This window comes from Oxyura jamaicensis, chromosome 1, assembly GCF_011077185.1.
Source record: "Oxyura jamaicensis isolate SHBP4307 breed ruddy duck chromosome 1, BPBGC_Ojam_1.0, whole genome shotgun sequence".
In the NCBI taxonomy this organism is placed as follows: domain Eukaryota; kingdom Metazoa; phylum Chordata; class Aves; order Anseriformes; family Anatidae; genus Oxyura; species Oxyura jamaicensis.
The window spans coordinates 117,683,095-117,705,716 of record NC_048893.1 but is presented as its reverse complement, the minus strand read 5'-3'; the positions used below and the strand labels follow the sequence as shown (position 1 = coordinate 117,705,716).

The window sequence follows — 22,622 nt, the reverse complement described above, 5'->3', positions numbered from 1 at the left end:
TCACTGAGCAGGAACAGAATAAGAGCAGCTCCTACATTCTTTTTTCTTGGAATGACTCTAAAGCCTTTTTCTTAGCTTTTTAAGAAAATCCAATATATGAAAGACAAGAAATGTGGTAGCAAAATTGCTGGCTCTGCATAATGCTTGCTCACATACAAAAAAAAATACATATAAAGCTTCTACATTGAAGGAACAAAAATTCTCATGGTTCTATGGGACCTAAAATGCAGGAAGACTTAGCTTACAACTCTGTATTAATTTTCACTATATTTTATTATTGTTTACTAATTTATTGTAAAAAAAAAAAAAAAAGTTTCCAAATAATGCATTATTGACCAACTAACACTTAAAAGCAAAACATTTCATGCTTTAATAAGGAAAATGTACTCCGTAGTACAAAAAAAAATCTTGAATATTTTTATTAGTATTTTTATGACATTTTTAGTGTTAGATGTATTTCATTTTTATCAGATTTTCCACAAATAATAATAATAATAATAATAATAATAATAATGATCCAAAAGCCTAGCTATTCTCTTGGGTCATAGGTCAAACTAATTCTTTTTTTTTTTTTCTTTCTTTCTTTTTTTTTTTTCTATATGAATTAATCCTAATTAAAAATATATGGAGATGGATGAATCATAACATGAATTGAAGAGTAGGAAAAAATATAAAACAAAGACCAGGTGAATTACATTCATAGAATATATGAAGCATATAGAAGGACTACCTTACAGATTAGTTCAAGAAAACTATATTTCTTCCCAACCCCCATCTAACCTGTTTTGCTGAAACCACTGAAGAGCAGAGCATTCTTTACAGTAGATGAAATTTAGGTCCCCTGGGAGTCAATGAGACTCCTCTTGTTAACTACATTGTGGTTTCAGTTCCATTTTCATAATTTCACTACTCAGAGGCATCACTATATGTACCCATTTCTAGCAATATTATGGAAACATACATGGTAAACTGAAGCATTCAAGGTTGTTTCAGAATAAATTCCTTTTGTTGCTGTTGTTTTTCCGTTCCTAAGGCAGAGCACAGTTGTTGGTCTTTTGACCTTAGTATTGTGAAGTACTGTAAACATATCCTCTTAAAGTATTTTCTCATCTGTGAAAGGAGAAAAACAAAACAAAACAAAACAAAAAACCAACCACCACCACAACAAAACTGCATTTGAAATAAGCTAGAGGCATGAAGTAAAGTGCTATAAATACAATATATTTTTTTTATATCACAAAGTTCATATGCTTTCCTTCAACACTTCAGAAGAAATGCTGTGGGGGAAAGCTATGAAACTTTCCTTGGGTGGTGAGTAAAATACATCTCTCATTCTGATTTACAGGCTCAAATGGGACTGGAATCTCTCCAGTCATAAGACAATGAGATCCATATATGAAATGCAGGAGAAAGAAGATGAAAAATAAACATTCCAGAAAGTTCTAAGTTTAAAAGACTCGGAGAAAAAAGAGAAAAAAGAGAAGTCAATAGATGCTGGAATATAATAGCATTCTTAAGACAGAAAAACCCTTTGATATATGCTGACAGGAGTATAGTCATCCTTTAAACTAAAAATTAAATCAGTGTGTGATACTGTGCACATATTCTAATATATTTTAAAAGTAAAGGAAGATGTAGAAAAGTACTAAGGAGACATCCCATGGAGTTGTTATATTCCCTCACTGTTTGGGATCTTTACTTTTACGTCCTGATTGACTTGAGAAAAGTACTTTGACTAAATATAGAGGGACAATCTCCTGAGACAAACAAACCTGAATTTCTCAGTTTGAGTCTTTTGTATAAAATATGCCAAGAATCTAATGTGCAACCTGCTTGCTAACACTTGGAGCTAGGTAGGTTTGTACACAACTGCGCTAATGAAAACAACTAGCACCACTGGGACACCTTACAGACTCCAGTGGTATAAACAGCAGCAGGCTGTGCATCCAGGGATAAGTCATCTGTGCTTTACCTCTATAGGAAGGATCTATCAGCACAAGGAGGAGCTAGGCTGGTGTCAGCACCTAGAATGTGGCAAAGCAGGTCTCTCTCTAAATTACAAACTTCTGATTAACAGTTTACAATCAATAAATAATTTTAAAGATGCCATTGCTCTGTACTTTATATCATGGGGTTTATGTAATGTTTCCTACTCTTTTTAAATGCATATAACTTAGTTGCACAAAACAGTTTCAAACAATTTGCTAATTTCCTAATGAAAACACTAAAAGAATATAAAATTTTCACTTCAATTCTACTTTTTTTTTTTTCTTTTTTTTTCTTTTTTTCCTTCATTCATTAAGCTTCTTGCAGGGATGTTAGTTTTGACTTGAGCAGCTGCAGTGCCACACGTCGCATGTCCCTGGTATGGGCCCTTGAACCCCTTGAGCATTTTTTAAAGATCTCAATGTTATGGATAATTGGACTGGGAACTGTTTCCTGTGCACTGGTTGCAGATTAAGGAAATTAAAGGAACAACAGTTAGAAAGGTGCATTTCTGTTTTAATTTGCTCTCTGGAATGACAGAGCTATTCAATCAATTTCTGAACATTACAATTATTCTGGAAGACTGCCAGCCAGAGGAGTATAACTAACTTTTTAGATGGATTTGAAACAAATAGAACAGAACAGGGAAGTAATTGGTGCTGTTCTAATATGAAAGAACTGAAGGTCTGAAAAAAAAAAAAAAAAAAAAGCTGACTTCAATAGGTGTTGACTTTTAATTAGAAAGGAATTCATTCTTTTAAAAAATGATTTTCTTTTTTTTTTCAAGGGATCTGAAGAGGTGGACAAAGATAGAACAAGATACATTATTTTTCTGGAAAAAAAGACTGTGAATAAAATTATGAATAAAACAAAGGAAAAAATTTTACAAGGGGAGAGTAGATAACTAAGTATAAGGAAATACTATGTTTTAAAAGATTGTTATTACAGCACATTTGTTAGATTAAATAGTAGAGGAGATGGATGTTAATGAAAATGAAGCTACTTTCTTTGTTCTCTAACATCCATAAAACTATACTGTATATCTTCTGGAAAATGAGTTGGAATGAATATGTACTAGACATTTGCTTGGTCTCATTGATTATCTTCCTCTCTCTTTTATATAAAAGAATAATAGTAGTGAAACTCGAGGACTGTATTAGTGGTCACTGATTGTCTTAAATACAGGAATGCTGCAATATACAGCATTTGCTTTCCTACAATTGTTCTCCTACTTCATACTAGGGTGAAGTTTTAACAACATGCAGCTTGCTTCTTGGAACTTTATCTTACACCAGCCATCAGTGGAAATAAAAAGTTTTTAGGTTTTCCCTGATTTCCCACTAATAAAGTAAAAAATATATTTTCTTTAAATAGGTAAAGTATTATAAACTAGGAAAATTAATTGATGCATTGTACTATGCCAAGCAGTGCAGAGATTTGAAAAATTGAGACATGAAATCTCCATGAGTTGTAGACCCAAAGCTACCAGCAGTCTTTATGTCAGGAAAGAGAAAAGAAAAGAAGGAAGAAGGGACACCCAGCCTAATCACTCCAGTAAGAATATTAGGGATAAGCTTAAGGTTTATGAACAGGAAAAGCACCAAGTAGTAATCTAATTAGCAATCTATATCTTCTATCTATCAAGAAATGTAAGGCTGAAGAAAGAAGAGCCAGAAGTCAAGCTGAGAGCTGAGACCTTACGTAGAAATAAACAGTTAAAGATGCAATGAGTAAAGAAACAAAAATGAACAGTAGAAATTGTGACTCTTAAGCAAAAACCTAGCCACATAGCCTGGGCTACAGAAGGCAAAGGCCTTCTGTGGGAGGGAGAATGATGAACTGTAGGAGAAGATCCAGTCTGAGACCAGCTAAGGAACCTAAAGGTACACAGGTCTATGGGTCCCAAGGGAACTGGTGGATGTAGTTGCTAAGCCATTTTCCATAAAATTTGAGAAGTCATGGTAATCTGGTGAATCCAGTCAGTTCCCACTGACTGGAAGAGGGGAAAAAATAACCCCCATTTTTAAAAAGGGAAAAAAGCAAGACCAGGGGACCTACAGGTTAGTCAGCCTCATCTCAGTCCCCAGCAAGGTCATGAAGCAGATTCTCCTGGAAACTACACTAAGGCACAATTTACATTTGGCACAAGGTATGCATGGTAAAAAAGTGTTCTTACTGTTATAGGCATGAGTTTAAAGACCAAAGTACTGCCCTTTCATCCACTTCTAATTAGGTATATATTGATTCAAGAGCTGAAAGGCTTAATAGTGCAGAACTGTTAAAATAAACACTTGTTCAGAAAAGGAAAGGGAAATATGTCTAGGACAATGGGCTTGCATGCTCTATTGCCAAAACAAGAAAAGCTTATTTTAATTTTATCATCATATGTTTAAAGGAAAACAAGTACTAAATTCCAAATATCTCAGTTTTCAGTTTAGTAATCAAATCAATAAAGCTGCAGAAGCTCCACTATCAGGAGCACTGAAAATCAGGAGAAGTTCAGAATTGGGTCTGAAGATTATTTTCTTGGATTTGGAGTCTCTATAACACACACATTCCTTGTGTCTTGTTTGAAACTTCTTCTGTTAAAAGCAGGGTTCAGAGTTATGCTGCAGGGCTGTTCCCTTGTAAGCAGCAACCATGTTGTTCATCTCTAAATGAGCTAGAGTTAACTCATTACCAGACTCTTCAAAATTTGTATCAGGAATATGCACAAGATAAGAGAATATGCTAAAAGAAACAAAATTAGAAATGGGATCTACATTATTGACATTTTTCATGCCTTTTAAAACATAATATAAACACTACCACACAGAGTAATTTAGATACCAGCTTTACTATGCCTGGCATTCTCAGAACCTGTAAAATCTCCTTTTTCATGAGCAACTATTGACACGGATTTTACAGGAATCAGAGCTGAAAGAACAAGATAGAAATCTCCTTCTGTTACAGAAACTAAAATCTTTTGGAGGTATCTGGCAATAGGGGAGAGAATAGAGTAGAACATAAAAAAAAAAAAAAAATCCTGATACTTAGCCATCACCCTTAATAACAGTAGGAAAAAGTGCTACCTGATCTAGAAAATTTACCCTGCAGAAATTATGGAACTAGGGCAGGCTTGTTTTCTTTCTATATATTAAAATATTTTTTCAGACATATTTATTCAAAATCTTCATGCTTCTCTGCCTCTAGCAGTGAAAAGTAAAGAGAAGTGTTAAAGAAAAAAAGAGACTTTTCACAGAAACCTTTTTTGGCCATTTTTCTCTGTTTCAAATATTTAACTCTAAAATTCCTTTCTGTCTTTTCTATATTCTGCTCAAATTTCTTGTCATACGGGAACTCAGAGTTTTTATTGACAATGTGCCAGTGTCCCCTGTCTACACCTAAACTGAACAAAATAAAGCAGATTACCTCTGCTATATATAGAAAGACTGTGAGTTTTGTATTCATAAGAAAAGCAGTTGTCTACAAAAACTTCATTCTAGGTGCTACATAAACATGTGCTTAGATTTCTCTCTGAAACAGAAAAACACTTAATCATGTAATTCTCTTTATCTGTAGTGGAATTTAAATGTCTGCTCATTGCTCATGATTAAGCACTTTCCTCCATCTTGGTATTTTCTTCCATTAGTGCAGTAGCACTTCATCCACAGTCACCAGATATACTATCTCTCTAATGAATAACTGCATGAGAAATTTGCAGAACACATCTTCATTACATCTATATTCACTCTGCAATTCTGCAGCATGAATGGGATGTATCCTTTGCATCCCTGAAGTGTGTTATTCATTGCCTTTAAGTTGTGGAGTACTTATTAGTATACGTCAAAGTTCCTGCTTTTTTTTTTCTTTTTCTTTTTTTTTTTTTTTTTCCTTCTTCTTCTTTCATAAAAGCCAAGTATTCAGAGAGATAGGAGATAGCAAACACATGGTGTGCACATGGCAATAAGGATCCCAGGACACACCCACACCTTGAATGTGGTTTCATTTTCCATGGAATCATTGGAACATTTTTCTGTTCTTAGTTGTTATTTCTGTTTGTTTGTTTCCTATTCACTTTTCTTACCTTTACTTCATTTTCATCTTCTATCAACATCACTTTTAATCCACATGACAGCAACACTTTTGCACACTGCACACATTTAGAATCAAAAGACAAATCTCTCTGAAATACTTCAGAACATAGAATTTTTGAAAATATTATATTGACTTCAATTAACTAAAAAACAGAAGCTTTTAATTACAAAGAGATTAAATACCAACATAAAGCCTACAAAAATTGCTTATCCAAAGGTCACTTTCATCTTGTTTTCCCAGCAGTTACTCTACAACTCTAAAATAATTAGAAAGAAAAATAAAAGTATTCCTAAGTTCTTGATGCTGGGCATGCAGAGAGCAGAACTGTCTTTAGAGACATACATCATTGTAACTCATGAAAGACCATTTAAATTAACCTAACACAATTCTTTGAAAGAGTTATCAAGCCGTTTTATTACTTCAAAACTTATTCTTGCTGTATTAAAGACCTGACTTCACTCAGTTTGTCTGGCTAATTTATAACTACACTTTGAAAGCTACAATTTCTAGACATATGTCTTCTCATTGTGTTTACATAATGAGTAAAGTTCTTGGTTTTCCTTCTTTTCAATTTCCAAAGCGTTTTAGAATTACAATAATTTGAACTTTTGAGACACACATATTTCTTCAGAAGCAAATATATAAAAAATGACTCTTGAGTGTTTCCAAAGTGTTCCATGCACTTTCACAAAGTATAATATCTATAATAATGAATTAAATCCCATTTCTAAATGCAGACATGGATGTAAGATAAAAAAGAGCTTTATGTATTTTGCTCCTCAAGCAGAGCTTATAAGAAAAGATCTAGTCAACAGTGGTTGTCAATGGGAGGCTTATATGCAGGGGACCATCAGAAAGCATTCTGCAGTGAGCTGTGTGAAGTGTATCCAGCACCTGAGCTAATGTGCTTCCTGCAGAGTCTAGATGTTCCCTCAGGGAAGGTGGAAGAAAGCTTTCTAGTGATTCATAAACATCCAGCACAAGGCCTATTTGTGAGTGTTGTGACCTCCCCTGAATTTCTAACAGTGATAAATGGAAGCTTCTAACAACTTAATTCATACCAATTTCAGGCAGTCCACTGGATAACGAAAAAAGTTGGTGAGCTAAAGGAGTTTGTCATTGAGTCCCCAGTCTGCTGGAGTCCTTACATGACCTTAGAGGTCACTCAAATATATCAAAACTTAAGTTTCCTATCTGTATGATGGAATATTTCCTTATCTCTTATATGGATAGATATTAAGAATTTCAATGCACTCATTGATAATGGAAGCCATTAAGTACCTACATCAGCAACTCTGCATTGATCCATGGTCCATCTGTTAAAAATAATATCTTATAAGCAAAATCAACAAAATATGTTTTGCCCCATTTTGTGAATGCCTTTTTAATTCAGAGGCTAAACTTGGTAGAAGATAATTATTTTTCCAGGGTAGATTTTTCCTTAACTCTTTTCAGATGTAGACCCAGTTTATTCCCCAAAAATATAACAGTTTTTATCCTTTTCAAAATAAAATGCTATGAATAGAAGTATATTTGCTTATATTATCTACAAAGGAATCAAACTTATATTGTGATTCACATGGAAACTTTTCAGAGAACCTAGGTGCCTTCATAGTATCCCTTGTTATTTATGCTACATATTATCCAATTTATCTCACCTTTTAAGTGCTGTGACATGAATTTTTTCCTGCCTTAAATCATTTCGTTGGTCCTTTGTGAAACTGTTTTTTTTTTTTTTTTTTTTTTTTTTTTTTTTTTTTTTTTCCTGAGCTAAAGTGACTAGAGCTGGATGCAAGCAATGAATATATTAGTTTTCCTTTCCTCAGGAACAAAACCATCTTACTATGTAACTTGCTTTCTGGTAAGTTCAGAAACTTGTATAATCCTAAATTCATTTTTTGAGCATACAGATGCAAAAAGTCATGTATAGTTACATTCCTGATCAATCTTTTTAAACATTTCCTAATTTAAAGAAACCCAAATTGTTCCATGTAATACTCACCCCTTGAAATAGCTACTCTAGCAGCTGAAAGAATTAAATGTAAATAAATTGTGTCTGATCACTTAAGGATGTTAACATATTTCACTTCGTTATACTTCTCCTTAACTAACACAGTCCCTTCGACATAGCTCCCTTCTATGTCTTTGTCATCATAAGTCTTGCACATGGTCTGCATTAAGCTCCTGAAAATCGAATGGTCACAGGAACCCTTTCTGTTTCGCCTTATTTCAGGTTTCTCCAAGGGCAAAGGTGTAAATTAGTACAAATTACAAGAGCTCAAAATCACTAAAGTAATGCAAATTGCCTGGATTGCCATTCTCAGCCAATCTCACCAGAGTTGCAAACCAGCATGTGCACTCTGACAGAATTTATAACAGAATAGTTATAGTAAGTGTAGCAATACATGTTTAGTTAATTAACTAAGCATAGCAGTGATTCCAGAGGACACCATCTCAAATTTGCCTGTCAGGGAAATCTTCAGCTGCTGGAGTATCATCTTCTTCTTTTTACTATTAGATTTTCTTTTCATAGTTCATCCCAGTACTGTGCATTACCTAAAGCACCATTGGAAATTAATTTTTGAGTCCTAGTTTGTAGTGAAGAAGAACAACACTACAGGGATCATGCATTTTCAGCTTACTTCTGGTATTACCCCTAAACATTCACACTGAATCCTCTTGTAATGGTGATTTCCACACCATAGCCACCTTGAAAAAAAACTTTATCTCCACCTGAATGTATGTTTTAGGAATGTCAAGTATAAGCCTTGCTTAAGCCTTTCACAGGCATCAGTACTTCATAGAACAACAGATTTTCTCAAATGTTATATTTAACAATAGTTGGGGAAATATGTTACTGACAGGAAACAAACTTTTACCTGGCAGTTAAGGCCATTTTCCACAACTCAGGAAGACATAGCAGACATGCCTTTCTGAAAGTATAACTTCAACATTTCATTATAAAACCAGATGACCTTTTGCCTAACTTACATTGTGGAGGAAACAATGAGAACACCAAAATATGTACAGTGAAACTCAGTTAGGAAAGTACATATCCATCTAAGTTATTTATGTATCTTACAAACTTATGGAACTTTGCTGAAGTTTAAAGGTTACTTCTAACTACTTAGGAAATTGTTACATGTCTAAACAGTGTGGCTTTGCTCCAAAGTACTTGGAAGCAAAGAGAGATATTCCCATTGACTTTGGTTTTCAATCTGGCTTTATTAGCTTTCAAATTTCATTTGCTTAAAATCCTGAAGTTAACAATAATATACATAATTTGAATTCTTTAAAAAGTCTGTAATAGTCTGGGAGATGTTTTTGAGGAGCTCTTAAACTTAATTATTAGAGCTTGAAAACTGGAGTGTGTATGTAATGTCAAAGTAGTACAATGAAAGCTATCAGCAAGAATCAAGCTCTGAAACCAACCAGATTTTCCTAGGGCTGTGGCCAGAATTTTCCCAAGAGAGATAAAAACTTATCTGATTTGGAATATAGTCACGGAATATCTTGTGAAATATATGATGCTTTAGAGTTATCTGTCTGTTTTTGCAGTGAAATAAATTAGGAACATTCACAGAAACTGCTAGGTTGTTACTACAATAAAGATCATGGTTTCTTAAACTTTTAGAGTGTTTCTGGAGCAATTTTGTGACCAAGTCCCTTTTCTCTGAAAAATAAAAGTTTCTTTGATGTCAGACAGAAGTTTCCAGAATAAATATACCTTGGAGATATATGTACAATAACTAAAATCAAGATGTTATCTAAAGTTCATAAGAATTTCAAATACTATGATGTAACAGAGAGAGAAAAAAAAAAAAAAAAAAATGAACAATCTCTGGGAGAGGTCTGCAGTATCCAACCTTACCTAGAGTCATGGTACATTTCTAGTCTCTTTTAAAAACTTAAAATTGTGCAGCATTATCATAACAAGTGAGAATGGAGTATCGTTTGGCGTGAATTAAGCTGATTTTTCACTGCCATATACAATGGACCATATTGTTTACATTCACCGGACTTCAGTCTATAACAATACAATTTGTAAGTCCTTTTTGCATTTTAACAACTCTTATCATTAGCAATGATAGAACAACTCCCTGCCCCTTCAAACGCAGAAACATTAAATTTATCAGAATAAAATACACTAAAGGTTAAACACCTTAGCAGTCCAAGTCCTGAAGTCAGCCAGGACAGTACACTGGATAGTCTCAATGCAGAACAGAGCATTGGAGAGAGCAGGTAAGACCTGTTGTCTAAAGCCATGAACATTTGCTTGAGTTGATTTTGTGATACCACATTCCAACTCTTTACATGTCCCTAAGCTCCTTGGGTGAGCCACAGACTCTCTGCTACATTTTTATTACCAGTGTAAGAGCTCCTCCAGTGCATCTACAAATCTTTCAAACTATCAGAAGTGTACTTAACTGTATGTCCTACTGGTCCAGTGAATGCACATGTGATGGTTAAATGCAATAATTTCCATCCCCAAAGTCTTAGGCAATGATCTGCTTTTTAGGCCGTGAAAGGAAAGCAAACTGCCCTATAATACACTCCAGACCTGTTCCCAGGAAAACTTTGTGTTCTCTAAGCAAAAGAAAATCCCAGCGTATCTTCAGCAGTCTGTAGTATCTCACAGGGGTTCCAGCAGGCGCACACACACACACACACACAGAGAGAGAGAGAGAGAGAGAGCTTTCCATAATAAATCTTTTGTTTTTCTTTTGGCTGTATTTCCAAGAAAAGAGGATTCATTTCATCTTCATGAGCGTAAAGCACAGTCATTTAGAGGAAGAGGGATCCTCAAGTACCAATTGCAGGGAATGAAAGCTGTGCAAAGTAACGTCTTTTTCTTCAAGGGTTAAGACAGTAATAACAGATATTGACATGTCACATTCAAAAAAGTGGAAAAAAAATATTTAGAAATCTGTTTTCTGATTGCTAAATTCTTGAATAAAGAACATTTACTAGCCACCCCTCAAAAATAAAATCTACCTTACTAAAGCTGAAGAGTAAGGTTGTGTGGGAAAAGAACAAGACTAAAGAAGCTTGACAGGTCAATTAATTTTGATTATGTTCATGACAGACCCCCAGTAAGAGAGGAAAGGAGCTCCCTAGTCTATGCAAGCAAAGTGAAACAAAGTCCTTGACAATATGAGTTACTGGTATTGATGACATCCAGTGGGATGGTTTTGTCTTAGTTGGCCTGATTTAGATGTGAGATATTTTAGCTGGCTTTGTACTTTTGTGGCATATTTGTATTACAATAAAGCCTTATTAACAGAGACTCAGCCAAATTTCTCCAGTCTCTTTTATGCATTCTTTTACTCATCAGCACTTTGTCTACCAAACTATAAAATAGCAGAAAAACAAAGTCACAATTTTCTGTTTTATTGCCATCTAGTTGTATTTACCATATTAAAGACCATTCTAAAAGGTGGACAGTTAATTCTTTTGAACTGGTCTTAAATTAAATAATCAAAATGTTACATGTATTCCATTAAAAAAAAAAAAAAAAAAAAAAAAGATGTTTTTCTCCACAGTCCCAGAGGCTTTATTTATTCTCCTGTATCACTACAACAGCAGTACACATATGCACTGAAGAAGGCAGACAAACCATAAAGCAGCCGTTAATCATGTTTAGCAGCCCAACTGCCAGTTAGTTTGTTAATTCAGAGCACGCTATTCCAACTGGAGTTTTGTCTTCAGGACCAGATCGGCAGTGTGACAATGCCACATTTCTGAATTGCTTTCCCTTTCACTTTATAGATGTCCATTCCTGAGATAACTCCTTACAGCCTGACAGACTCTTGCCAAGGGCTAAAAGGTTAGTTGTAAATAAACCAACAGCACACAAACTACCTTGGTCCAGATGCAGTTTATTTTTCTTCTTAGTATGCAGAGCTCAGACTACATCCTCTAAGGAGTTTTTTGGAGTAAATGGGAGCTGCAAGAAGGGTGGACCTGGTATTTCCTGAAAACTACTGGGATATAAAATAATCCTGACTAATCAAGCTGGAGATATATGATAATAAAGACTGATAAGAGTAAAAGCAATGTGCTCTTTCCTATAATTTTAAAAATACTTTTCTTTCAGGTGCTCAGTCCTGCCACATTCCGGGTGGTGATTGAAGCAGAGAAACATCTGTGCACAAAAGAGCAGGCACAGTTTGTGTTGAATTTCATTTATTGGAAACAAAGTGTTTTTGATCTTTCTGTCTGACTCAAGAAAGGGAGAAAGCAGTCTTATCCTACTGCAGGCTTGATCTTTCTGTTCTACCTGAACAATAGTCTTCTAGCTAATCTCCATGCAGAGGATCAGTCAGGGCAATACTTCTATGTCAATTATACAGTCTCAGAGCTTTGTTATCAGTGTGATATGTTTAATTCCTGATGTTTTGTATAGACATATCTGGAATTGTTTCATAATATTTTCTGCAGAATATAACTGATTTTTGTCCATGTCACTCATATAGCTTAATAAAGAGTCTGCTAGTGGCCTTTGTTCTAGGGTACTATAAGGTTTATTTTGTGTGCATGTACACAAACACACACATTAATTTCAGGTAACACTCAAGCAATGAAAGTTACAGTAGAGAACAGGAGTTTCTTTACCTTTAACTATACATTCGTTTCACTATTACCTCTCTTTCAAAATAGTTTTTCAATACCGTGTTTTGACACCTTTCTCAGAATTTTTATTCAGTGGAGTGACAGCTCAAATACTGTGTGCAATGAGAGGTAGAGGGAGACCATTCTCAGAGGCTGACATATAGAAAGAAGAAGCAGTGATTATTTATTATAGAATCATAGAATCATAGAATGTCTTGGGTTGGAAGAGACATTCAAGATCATCTAACTCCAACCCCTCTTTCTTAGGCGGGGATGCCACTTGCTAGATCAGATTGCCCAAGGCCTCATCCAGGTGGCCTTGAACACCTCCAGGGATGGGGCATCCACAACTCTTGGCAACCTGTTCCAGTGCCTCACTACACTTACAGTGATGAATTTCCTCCTAATGTCTAGTCCCCAACTCAGGTACATCACCTTGCACTTATACTTGTTGAACCTCATGCTGTTCACATGGGCCCACTTCTCCAGTCTTTCTTCATCCCTTTGAATGGCATCTCTTCCTTCTTTGGTATCAACCACACCACTCATCTGGGTGTCATCTGCAGTTTTGCCCTGCAAAAGTAGAGACGGCATCTCTGCTTCCTTACTTATACTGAGAACATTTCCTCTTTAGTTGTATTTGTCCTTTTCATCACACAGCAAATCCCCAAGTCAAACCTGTTATCTGGTAGTACAGTGCAGGCCTTTCCTTTCTTATTTCTAGAGAATGAAGAACAACCTTTGTTACTCTTCTTCACAAGCTTGATGTTGCATTTAGTGCTTCTCACCCTGAAGCATTTCCATGATATGGCCAGGGACGGGGTGAGCACTGCTCACAAAGCTTAACTGGTGGTATGAAAGATAAGGTGGCTGTGTTTTATGTGGTGGCAGATGCTCTTTCTTCAGAGACATAAACAGTCTGGGGGTTAAATAAGGACACATTTTTCTGCTTAATGGTAAAAGAATATTCTCAAAGCTCTGTTCCCCTGTGAAGATCCTCTAAACCTGTCTTTCCAAGAGAGAGCTAGTATTCTTTCCAATCTTCTATTAACTATCCCTGTGTATGGAGGAAGTTACAATGGGAACAGAAGTAAGTAAGATCAGACATTTATTTCCAGTTTGATACTTGGCTTTTCATTAGCCTAACTGTACTGGTAGGTGAATTGACATTATGTGAAGCCCAGAATAGGATAAGAAGAAGTATTCTTGCAAATTTGCTATCAATCAAGCTGTTACTGGTTGGACATACTGCTCTAATTTAAGAGAAAATAGCTATCTGCCTTTTTGCATGCTCCAGTACCAAATAGAATAATTGGTTCTTTGAAATAGAAATTAGTTCTTCATTTACAGATCTTGGAAGGAAGCTCAATTTGGAAAAGTTGCCTAAAATAGATGAGTTTGGAGATGCCATTTGTACAATACTATTAACTCATTTAATTAAAAGCTTGGTTGTCAGTCACTATTTTTTTTCTTACTAAGATTACTTGGAGATTGAAGTGACACATCACTAAAGACAGTAAAGATAGAGCAGTGCAAATAAGGGGTTCCATTTCATCTGAGAAATTAAGAAAGATCTTTTGAGACAGATAGAAAGTTTTGCTTAGACTCAGGTGTGCTTTATTTTTATTTTATTTTTATTTTTTTTTAACAGTTTGGAATGCAGATCTGATGAACTGTTCAAAGTATATCAAAATAAATTATTTCAGCTTTTCAGACAGACTGGGGTTTAGATACTCATGCTGTAGAGCACACCAGTTGAAGTGTCTACCAGAATTGCTTTAGCATGTCACTAATCCAGCTCAACCCACTGAATTCCCCAGAATAGTTTAGAGGAGTACCATATGTACTAAATATGTGAAGACCCTTGTCCATGTGTAGCCATATCCTCACTCTGCTTATGGCTTTCCTTTCTAATTTTTGCTAGAAATATTTCTCATTTCTCATTACATGCTTAGTCCTCACATGAAACACAGACTTAGGTGACCTTGGGGTCACAACACTGTTCACATATCTCCCACACAGTCTGCTTTTCAGCTTCCTTCACAGCCTGTCTCAGGCAAGACCACAGTGCTACAGTGTTACTCTGATTTTCTTCTGTTTCTTTCTGTTTCTCTCTCTCTCTCTCTTTTTTTTTTTTTCCAGTACAGCTAATGTCTAACATGCTGCAAATAATAACCTTAAAGTATTTTGGAAAGTCACTAAATACTGATATTTATTTATTTATTATGGTCTGCAACCAACCAGTTTGAATTCTGAAAACTGCTAGTAATCACAAGCCCTTTACTTTCAAGCTTATAGCTATCACCCTTAACCCTTTATCTAATTCTGAGCCTCTTTTCTGCTATTTTGTAAAAGCAGATGTGTAAATAATTTACAGAAATATCTTTCTTTCACTTGTTCATTTTATACTTGAAGTTCTCTGGTCTGTTCTTATATGCCTTCTTCCAGCCCCTTGATTACAAATACATTGCTATTTTATTTTTAAAAAATCTGAAAAATCCTTTTCTGACAGCAGCCAGTCTGGCTGGGATGTTAACTTTCCCTGCAGCAGCCCATACAGTGCTGCGCTCTGCACTTGTAGCTAGAACAGCAGTGGTATCACACCAGTGTTGTGTCTGCTGCTGAGAAGTGCTGGCACAGCATCAGGACTCTCTCTGACCCTCCTAGGGGGTGGGCAAAAAGCGAGAAAGAAACATCAGCAGGGCAGCTGACCTACACCAACCAAAGGGATATTCCATACCATATGATGTCACACTCAGCAATAAAAGGTGGAAAAAGGAAGAAGAGGGGAGGGGTGGGCTCTCGTTGCGAAACGTCTGTCCTCCTCCCGAACACCGGCTACGTGCGTTGAGGCCCTGCTTCAAGGACGTGGTCAAGCATCGCTCATTTGTGGGAAGTAGAGAGTAATTTCTTTCCTCTGCACTTCCACATAGCCTTTACTTGTTTTGTTTAGTTATTCCCTTTTTCCCCCCCTCCCTTTTCCCCTTTCCCTTTTTGCCCTTTAGTTGAATTGTTTAATTAATAATAATATTTCCTTAATTATATATATATATATATATTTCCCCTTTTTAATTAAATCATCCTTATCTCAACCCGTGAGTTGTTCTTTCCTTTACTTCTTCCCCTCCTCATCTGAGGAGGGGGAGTGAGAGAGCGGTTGTGGTGTTCAACTGCCTAGCACGGTAAAACCACCACACTTTCATAGCAAATGAGGCAGACAACAGTAGGCTTAATTCATTTCTCATGGTCATAACTACTCTAAGAACAAATTCTGCAGTCAAAACTAATAAAAACAAAACCAAAACCCTAATAACAGCAAAAAATCTTCATTTGAAAAATTCAAAGATTTAAATGAAAAATGCATATAAAAGCATATTTTAAATTAAAGGAATTAAATACTAAAAATATTAGTGCTTGAATTTTACAACAGAAGAACAAAAGTGGGGAATTTGTTAGTGCAAGACTGTTTAGTTCAGTTAAAGTTATATCTCCTGGTATATACCACATAAAGACACACAACAGAACCACTATAATTTAGGTTGCTCTCTCTAACTTGATTATGTTCTTCAATTCTTACAGCTGTAAAAATATGTTAATGTTTATTAAAAAAAAATAAAAGGGGGTTGTGAGTTTTAAAATTAAAATTATAAGACAGTTTATGCTACTGTATGTAACTCAGTTATGTCATACCTGAATTCCGAAAATGAGGATAGAATACAAATATGTGAAGATAAATATTCCTTTTACTTAATTCTACAATGTTTTGTTAACTACTCAAGTGCTGCCAAATGAATCTGCTAATTTCTTGCAGGAATAATACAATCCTGTAATGCCACTAACATTTAAAAGAAAGCTGACAAATATGATTTTATGCACTGAATAGCAGTACTAGAGAAAGACTAGAAAAAGTATTAGACCAGAGCATGCAGGACAAAGTTGGATTTATTATTTTTTTTTCTACACTTTCACTATGGTGACTATTTCACTAGTATAGCTAGCATATCTAGCCCTCAAAGTAGTATTTCTGATTTTTTTGCCTCATTCTTCTCACTCATTCTAGTGATTACAGGATGTTTATAGAGACACTTCTAGCTTTAACCTTTTAGATAAAAATATCTGAAGTGTTGGAAACCTATGGAGACAGCAACCAGCAGCAGTTGTCACCAACATCTACATCCATGGCTTTTCTTGTTATACTATTCAGCTCTCTCCCACTTGCTCCTGGTGGTTGCTGCTTGTGGTGGGAGGGAGAAGACTCTTGCCCCACTTGCTCATGCACAGGAAGTGACTGCAGCCTACACGTTGAGAATGGACACTGTGCTGTTTGATCTGAACACTTGCCACAATTTAGAGCCTAGTGATGGATGAGTTTCTGTAGCCAGGTGCTGTGGTCAGCAGCCAAAGTGGATCCCAAAAGATGTGCCAGCACCATTAGACAGCTGTCCTGTTCTGGTTTCCTCTTTGTTGATTTAATGAGATTTTGTTACTTGCTCATGTCTAGCTTACTTCTTAAACCAGAATATTTTTTGTAGTTTTTCTGTTCCTCCCATGTATGTTTAGGAAGAGAATTTCCTGTAAAGGTTGAGGAAAGAGAGAAAGAGTGAAGAGCAGAAAAAAGTTCTTCACCATCAGCAGAGCATTGACATAGCAGGTGAGTATTGGCAAGTTCTTCTTTCCTAGAGGGCTAGATGGAATTAGGCCCAAATCTACTGTGTTTAGTTGCAAAATAAACTATTATGAGAAGGCAAATACCCAGCATGCTAAATATACGGGCTGCTTGAAAGTAAAATTGGGTGGTGCCAGTATCTGTTAAAGATGTTTAGTGTTTATGTAAAGACATGAAGACCAAAATTCTGTTTCAGACTATAAACCCAATAATACTAAGGCATGTGGTAATGGAAAAAAATTACTCGAATACCTGGAAAATAGCACCTTAAAGAAGTATTTCTTCCTTCTGTTTATTAACATTACATTTGAGAAACATCATTCTCTGTGCTGGAGTGATATCTTACAACACAATCTTACCATAATATTACATTTTTTTTTTTTTTTTTTAATGTTTATTTTTATACAGAGGGATCTAGAAATATGACAAAACTCCTATGCATTCTTTTCAGTCTCAAAATTTAAAATATAATTTGAACACTGCAAGAGAAAATAGTTGCACAGAGACATTCACTCTCAGATTCTCAGGCTGTTTTTCTCTCACATATTTTATATTTTGTTCCCATGATACTTGATGTTCTACTCTGACTTGGACTGAAGTGAAGTGTGGTTGACTGATTAGGAGATTACATTTATGTTGCCTAATACAGGTGTCCTTACGATTACACTTGGGATCACATTTGACTGTCTTCTTTATCACAGGCTGCAAGTATATATTTCAGAGTCACTACCTGCATGCCCTCCAGAAACTGCACATGGCATGATCCTTGTTAAGCAACCATGTAAATAAAAGACGAATGTGGAGGCCTGCCTTCCAAAGTGGCATAGACATGTTTTAACTGTTTCATTTAAAACTAGTGTAATGCCTTATATCTTCAAAACTAAGATCCAATACTAGCAATCAGTCCTCAAAAGAAGGAAAAAGTTGATTATTTAGTACAGATAGAGAACTGAAGCAAAATATTAAGTAATAAATATTTAAATAATGTCTGTAGGCAGAAAGGTAGACTTCTATATAAACTGCAGTTGAACACTGGCTAGTAAATATTGAGAGACCAGCATGATATCCAAGGGGATTGGTAGTCTGTGCAGAACATATGTTTCTAAGTAGCCTGTAATTAGCATTCAGAGGTTTCAAAAGGACCCTGAAAATTGTCAAGGATACTCTTTCAAGAAAATAAAAGTTAGTAAAAGAACTGGAATTAAGAAGCCCCTAATCCAATGACACATGCATGCCTTCATAAATGTTTGTTCACATTAATGTAGTGTATTTGCACAGCAAGAGCAGAAATAATTAATTCTTGAAACACAGATTTCAGGTGTATGTCAGAAAGTCACACTAAGACTGCTTTGGCAGTGCTGTCTTGAAGAAATTTTGATTTGATTTAAATGTCAGGAGGTGTAATTCAATTTGCAGACAGAAAGACCTGGAACTCTATTCTGCTCCCTGGCCTGTAGCGAGGTAACATTGGGTTGCGATCTCATAAACCACAAAGGGTCAGCAGAGATCAGAATTTGAGAAAATGAGTATTAAAAGATTTAGAAGCGGTGCTCTTCATTTCAAGTCAGCAATGCCCCAAGATGGCATTGAGGGCTTTGTTCCATGATGAGGCCATCATTCAAACTAAATATAAACCTGATGTTTTGACAATTTTTATTATTAAAGATCCAAGCTACTTTTCAGTGCATATAATCCTACCCGTTTCTTCAGGCTGACCTCTGTGTACTTCTGGTACGCCGTCGAACAAACTTTGAAAATGTGCTATCTCATCCTGTGCCTAACAAATTTTCTGTACAACTTCTGCTGGTGTACAAAATGTAGAACTCAGTGGTAGGTGGACCTACTTCTTTTGAGGAACAGCAGAGGCAAGGGACATGACAGAAGAAAAAAGGGAGGAAGGAACATGGTAAAGGAACAGGATTACTGAAAAGTCAAAGGAAGATTGAGTTAAGAGATTGTAACAGCTTTTTTCTTAACTGTTGGATATTAAGTGAATAATATCATTTAAATAAAGAATATATATATATATATATATATTTGGTAAATTGGTTGGCATAGCATGTGAGGCCAGAGTTCTACTTCAAAGAAATACTGGTTTGCTGAAATATTTATCTAATGAGGCCTATGTATGCTATCTCTAGAGAACCAGAGGCCCACTTTAGCAAAGTCACAAGCTGGCACTTATTGAGATTTGCAAAAAAACTTCTAACTGGAAGATGCACTGGCTTCAGTGGGGATTGCATGATAATTTAAGCTAGGTCTACAAAGGGGAGGGAAAGAACATTTGATAAATCTCAGTCTGTGCCACCTATAATGAGAACTAATCCCTTAAATGTCTTCAGCTAAATGACTGCTTCGCTTTGTCTGTGAAATCAGTTTGTTTTACAAATTACTAAACTTTACTGTCAAGATTTACTTTTGATGTCATGTTGCAAATGTCATAACACAGGTAAACAATTTTATGTTGCAACTGGCTTAGGATGGTGGGGAGAAAAAGGGGAAGTGACAAAGGTTTCTTTTTGTTTTTCATGACGCCAGGTGCTCCACAGGAAGCAGAACAGGACTGTCACTGTTGCAAGTGCATTGGCCCGGAAGGATGACCACAATATATGTGTGCCCTGACAGCCAACAGGCAAACTTCATTTTGGGATGCATTAAAGACAACATAGCCAGCCAGTCAAGAGGTGATTCTCCTGTTATTTTGTGGTATTTCTGCACAGCCAATACTGTGGCCTCACCTTGAATTCTGTGTGCGGTTCTTGGCTCCACAATATAAAAAGAATATTAAAATACTTAAATGCATCCAGAAGAGGGCAACAAAGCTGGTAAAAGAGGTGAAAGGCATATCTTGAGCAGAGGTTGACGACACTTGTGTTGTCTAGTCTGGAGAAGAGACCAAAAGGTGACCCCATTACGCTCCACAACTTCCTGAGGAGGGGAAGTGGAGAGGAAGGCACCAGTCCTTGCTCCCCAGAAATTGATGACAGGATGTTCAGAAATAGCACAAAGCTGCACAAGGGGAGTTTAAGACTGGACATTAGGAAAAATTTCTCTACCATGGGGGTGGTAGAATACTGGTAAAATACTGGAACAGACTTCCTAGGGAGGTGGTAGGTGCCCCGTGTCTGTCAGTGTTCAAGAGGCATTTGGATAATGCTCTCATTAATGTGCTTTAACTTTTGATTAGCCCTGAAGTGGTTAGGCAGTTGGGCTTTATGGCCTTTGAATGTCCCTTCCAACTGAACTGTTCTGTTCTGTTCCGTTCCATTCCATTCCATTCCATTCCATTCCATTCCATTCCATTCCAGTCCAGTCCAGTCCAGTCCATTCTATTCTATTCTATTCTATTCTATTCTATTCTATTCTATTCTATTCTATTCTATTCTATTCTATTCTATTCTATTCTATTCTATTCTATTCTATTCTACTTCTATTTCTATTCTATCCTAGGTGCAGCACCAAAGATTTGAGTCCTGTTCTGTTTGTCTTTTCTTAGGATGGCCTTTCTTAGGATGGATGCCTTTCTCCCACTGAGAGATAAACAACCTAAATAGGGGTGACTCCTGTATTACCATCTCACTCTGTGAGTTGATTTTGAAGTAATTGAATTAGAGCTTGAACTAAACTACAGAACTAGAACAAGGCTATTTTAATTTGTATATCCCTTAGTATTTCAGTTTTCATTCCATATTACGCAAACACATTCAATATTCAGTACGTTCAATATTACATATACACATCTCAGTGTGCATTTCTTGTTACATCTGACCGATATGAGTGAAAAAGAGATATTTTAAGTCCTAAACCCATGTCATAATTCAAGTCACATATTCTCTCTTATGATTTTTTGAAATATAATTATTGCCTATAGATGATAATTCACAAAAAACATGTCCCTCTTTGCTATTGTGTTGTTGAGAACACATTATTATAGACATTAGTGCATCTAAACTATACTCACTACCATTCAGGAAGGAAAAAAAATGCTAGGAAACCAGTTCAATTTTTAACATATATTCATTCCCAACTCTTGGAAGAAAACAACAACAACAACAACATTTATCACAAGCTAAAATATGAAGAAAAAAGCAAGGCTAAAAATAATAAGCTACACTACAAAATAAAAGTTTGCAGAAAATGATTTCTCTGAGGATGTTAGAAGCCTGGTAACTCTGGGGGTATTTATGCTAGACAGGGCAAAAATTACCAGTGTCATGTAAGCATTAGATACATACTAGAAAAAAAAAAAAAAAAGAATCATAAAATGACAACAAAAATCTTTTTTATTTGAAGGTGCTGTATATAAATACAGATCCAGCATTGATAAAAATAATAAATAATTAAGTGCATAAATATCACATGCACTAAAAGTTACGATGAAATGAACAGAAATTTGAAAGAAATAGATATACTCTATACAAAGTATGAAGTACTGGTTCTCTATGTGAAAGCATTTGTGGAGATCACTGATCTTTTCTAGTTCATCTGTGATGATGATGTATTTGTCTCACTCCTCTTTAGAGAGAAATTCTCACACAGGAATAGGAAGAGAGAGAAAAATAATTCACCCAGAGCTTTTCTTCTTGGGTTGGTTCTTGTATTGTTTTCTGCAGGATATAAACTGGAGAGAAACAAAGGGATGTATTTTTCACATTATATTTTTTCACCATAGATGGAACGGATTGCTTTACAAATGGTGAAATAGATCCTTTTCTCCAAGGAAGCCTGAAGTTTGCTCATACTTTTGTCCATTTTCGTACCTTGATCTCTAAGTTTGTTCAGTCTATGATCCGTAAAGTGAAACTGCACCTTTCTTCCAAGCCAGCACTCAATCAAAAGATGCTCTCAGCTAGCAAAGAGTTTCCACACCCAAAGAATGCCCATATGCTCAGGAAAATAAAAAATACACTGTGAAAGATGATTAAAGAAGTAACTATCCCTAATATTAATAATGAGAGTCTTCATGATTGAAAACTGATCACTGAAATGCCATACAGCCGAAAACAGTGCCAGAAAACCAATCACAGCTAACAGCATGGGCAAGAATAATTTCACTGCTGAAAGATCAAACATATCTGGTGTTAATGTACAACTTGGTGATACACAGTAATAACATTGACTTGACTCAATGTGTTGGCTGAACATACAGACTAACAGTGCATCAAGTTTTGATCACTAAGTGCAATGAAAAAGGTCTGTGTTTCCAAATGAATGACTGGCAGACAAAAGCCAGTCAATAAGAGAAATCAGGTAAATCTTACCAGTGAATGTTTTTCTTATC

The 22,622-nt window shown here is 35.7% G+C and overlaps 1 long non-coding RNA gene across 1 annotated transcript; it reads left to right on the top strand.

Annotated features, from left to right (window-relative positions):
• Positions 1 to 17,230: 17,230 nt before the first annotated feature.
• On the top strand, positions 17,231 to 21,000 carry LOC118160950. The gene is made up of 3 exons (XR_004747772.1): positions 17,231 to 17,326; positions 19,880 to 20,025; positions 20,838 to 21,000. It is a non-coding gene; the product is annotated as an uncharacterized LOC118160950 (long non-coding RNA).
• The last annotated feature ends 1,622 nt before the right edge of the window (positions 21,001 to 22,622 follow it).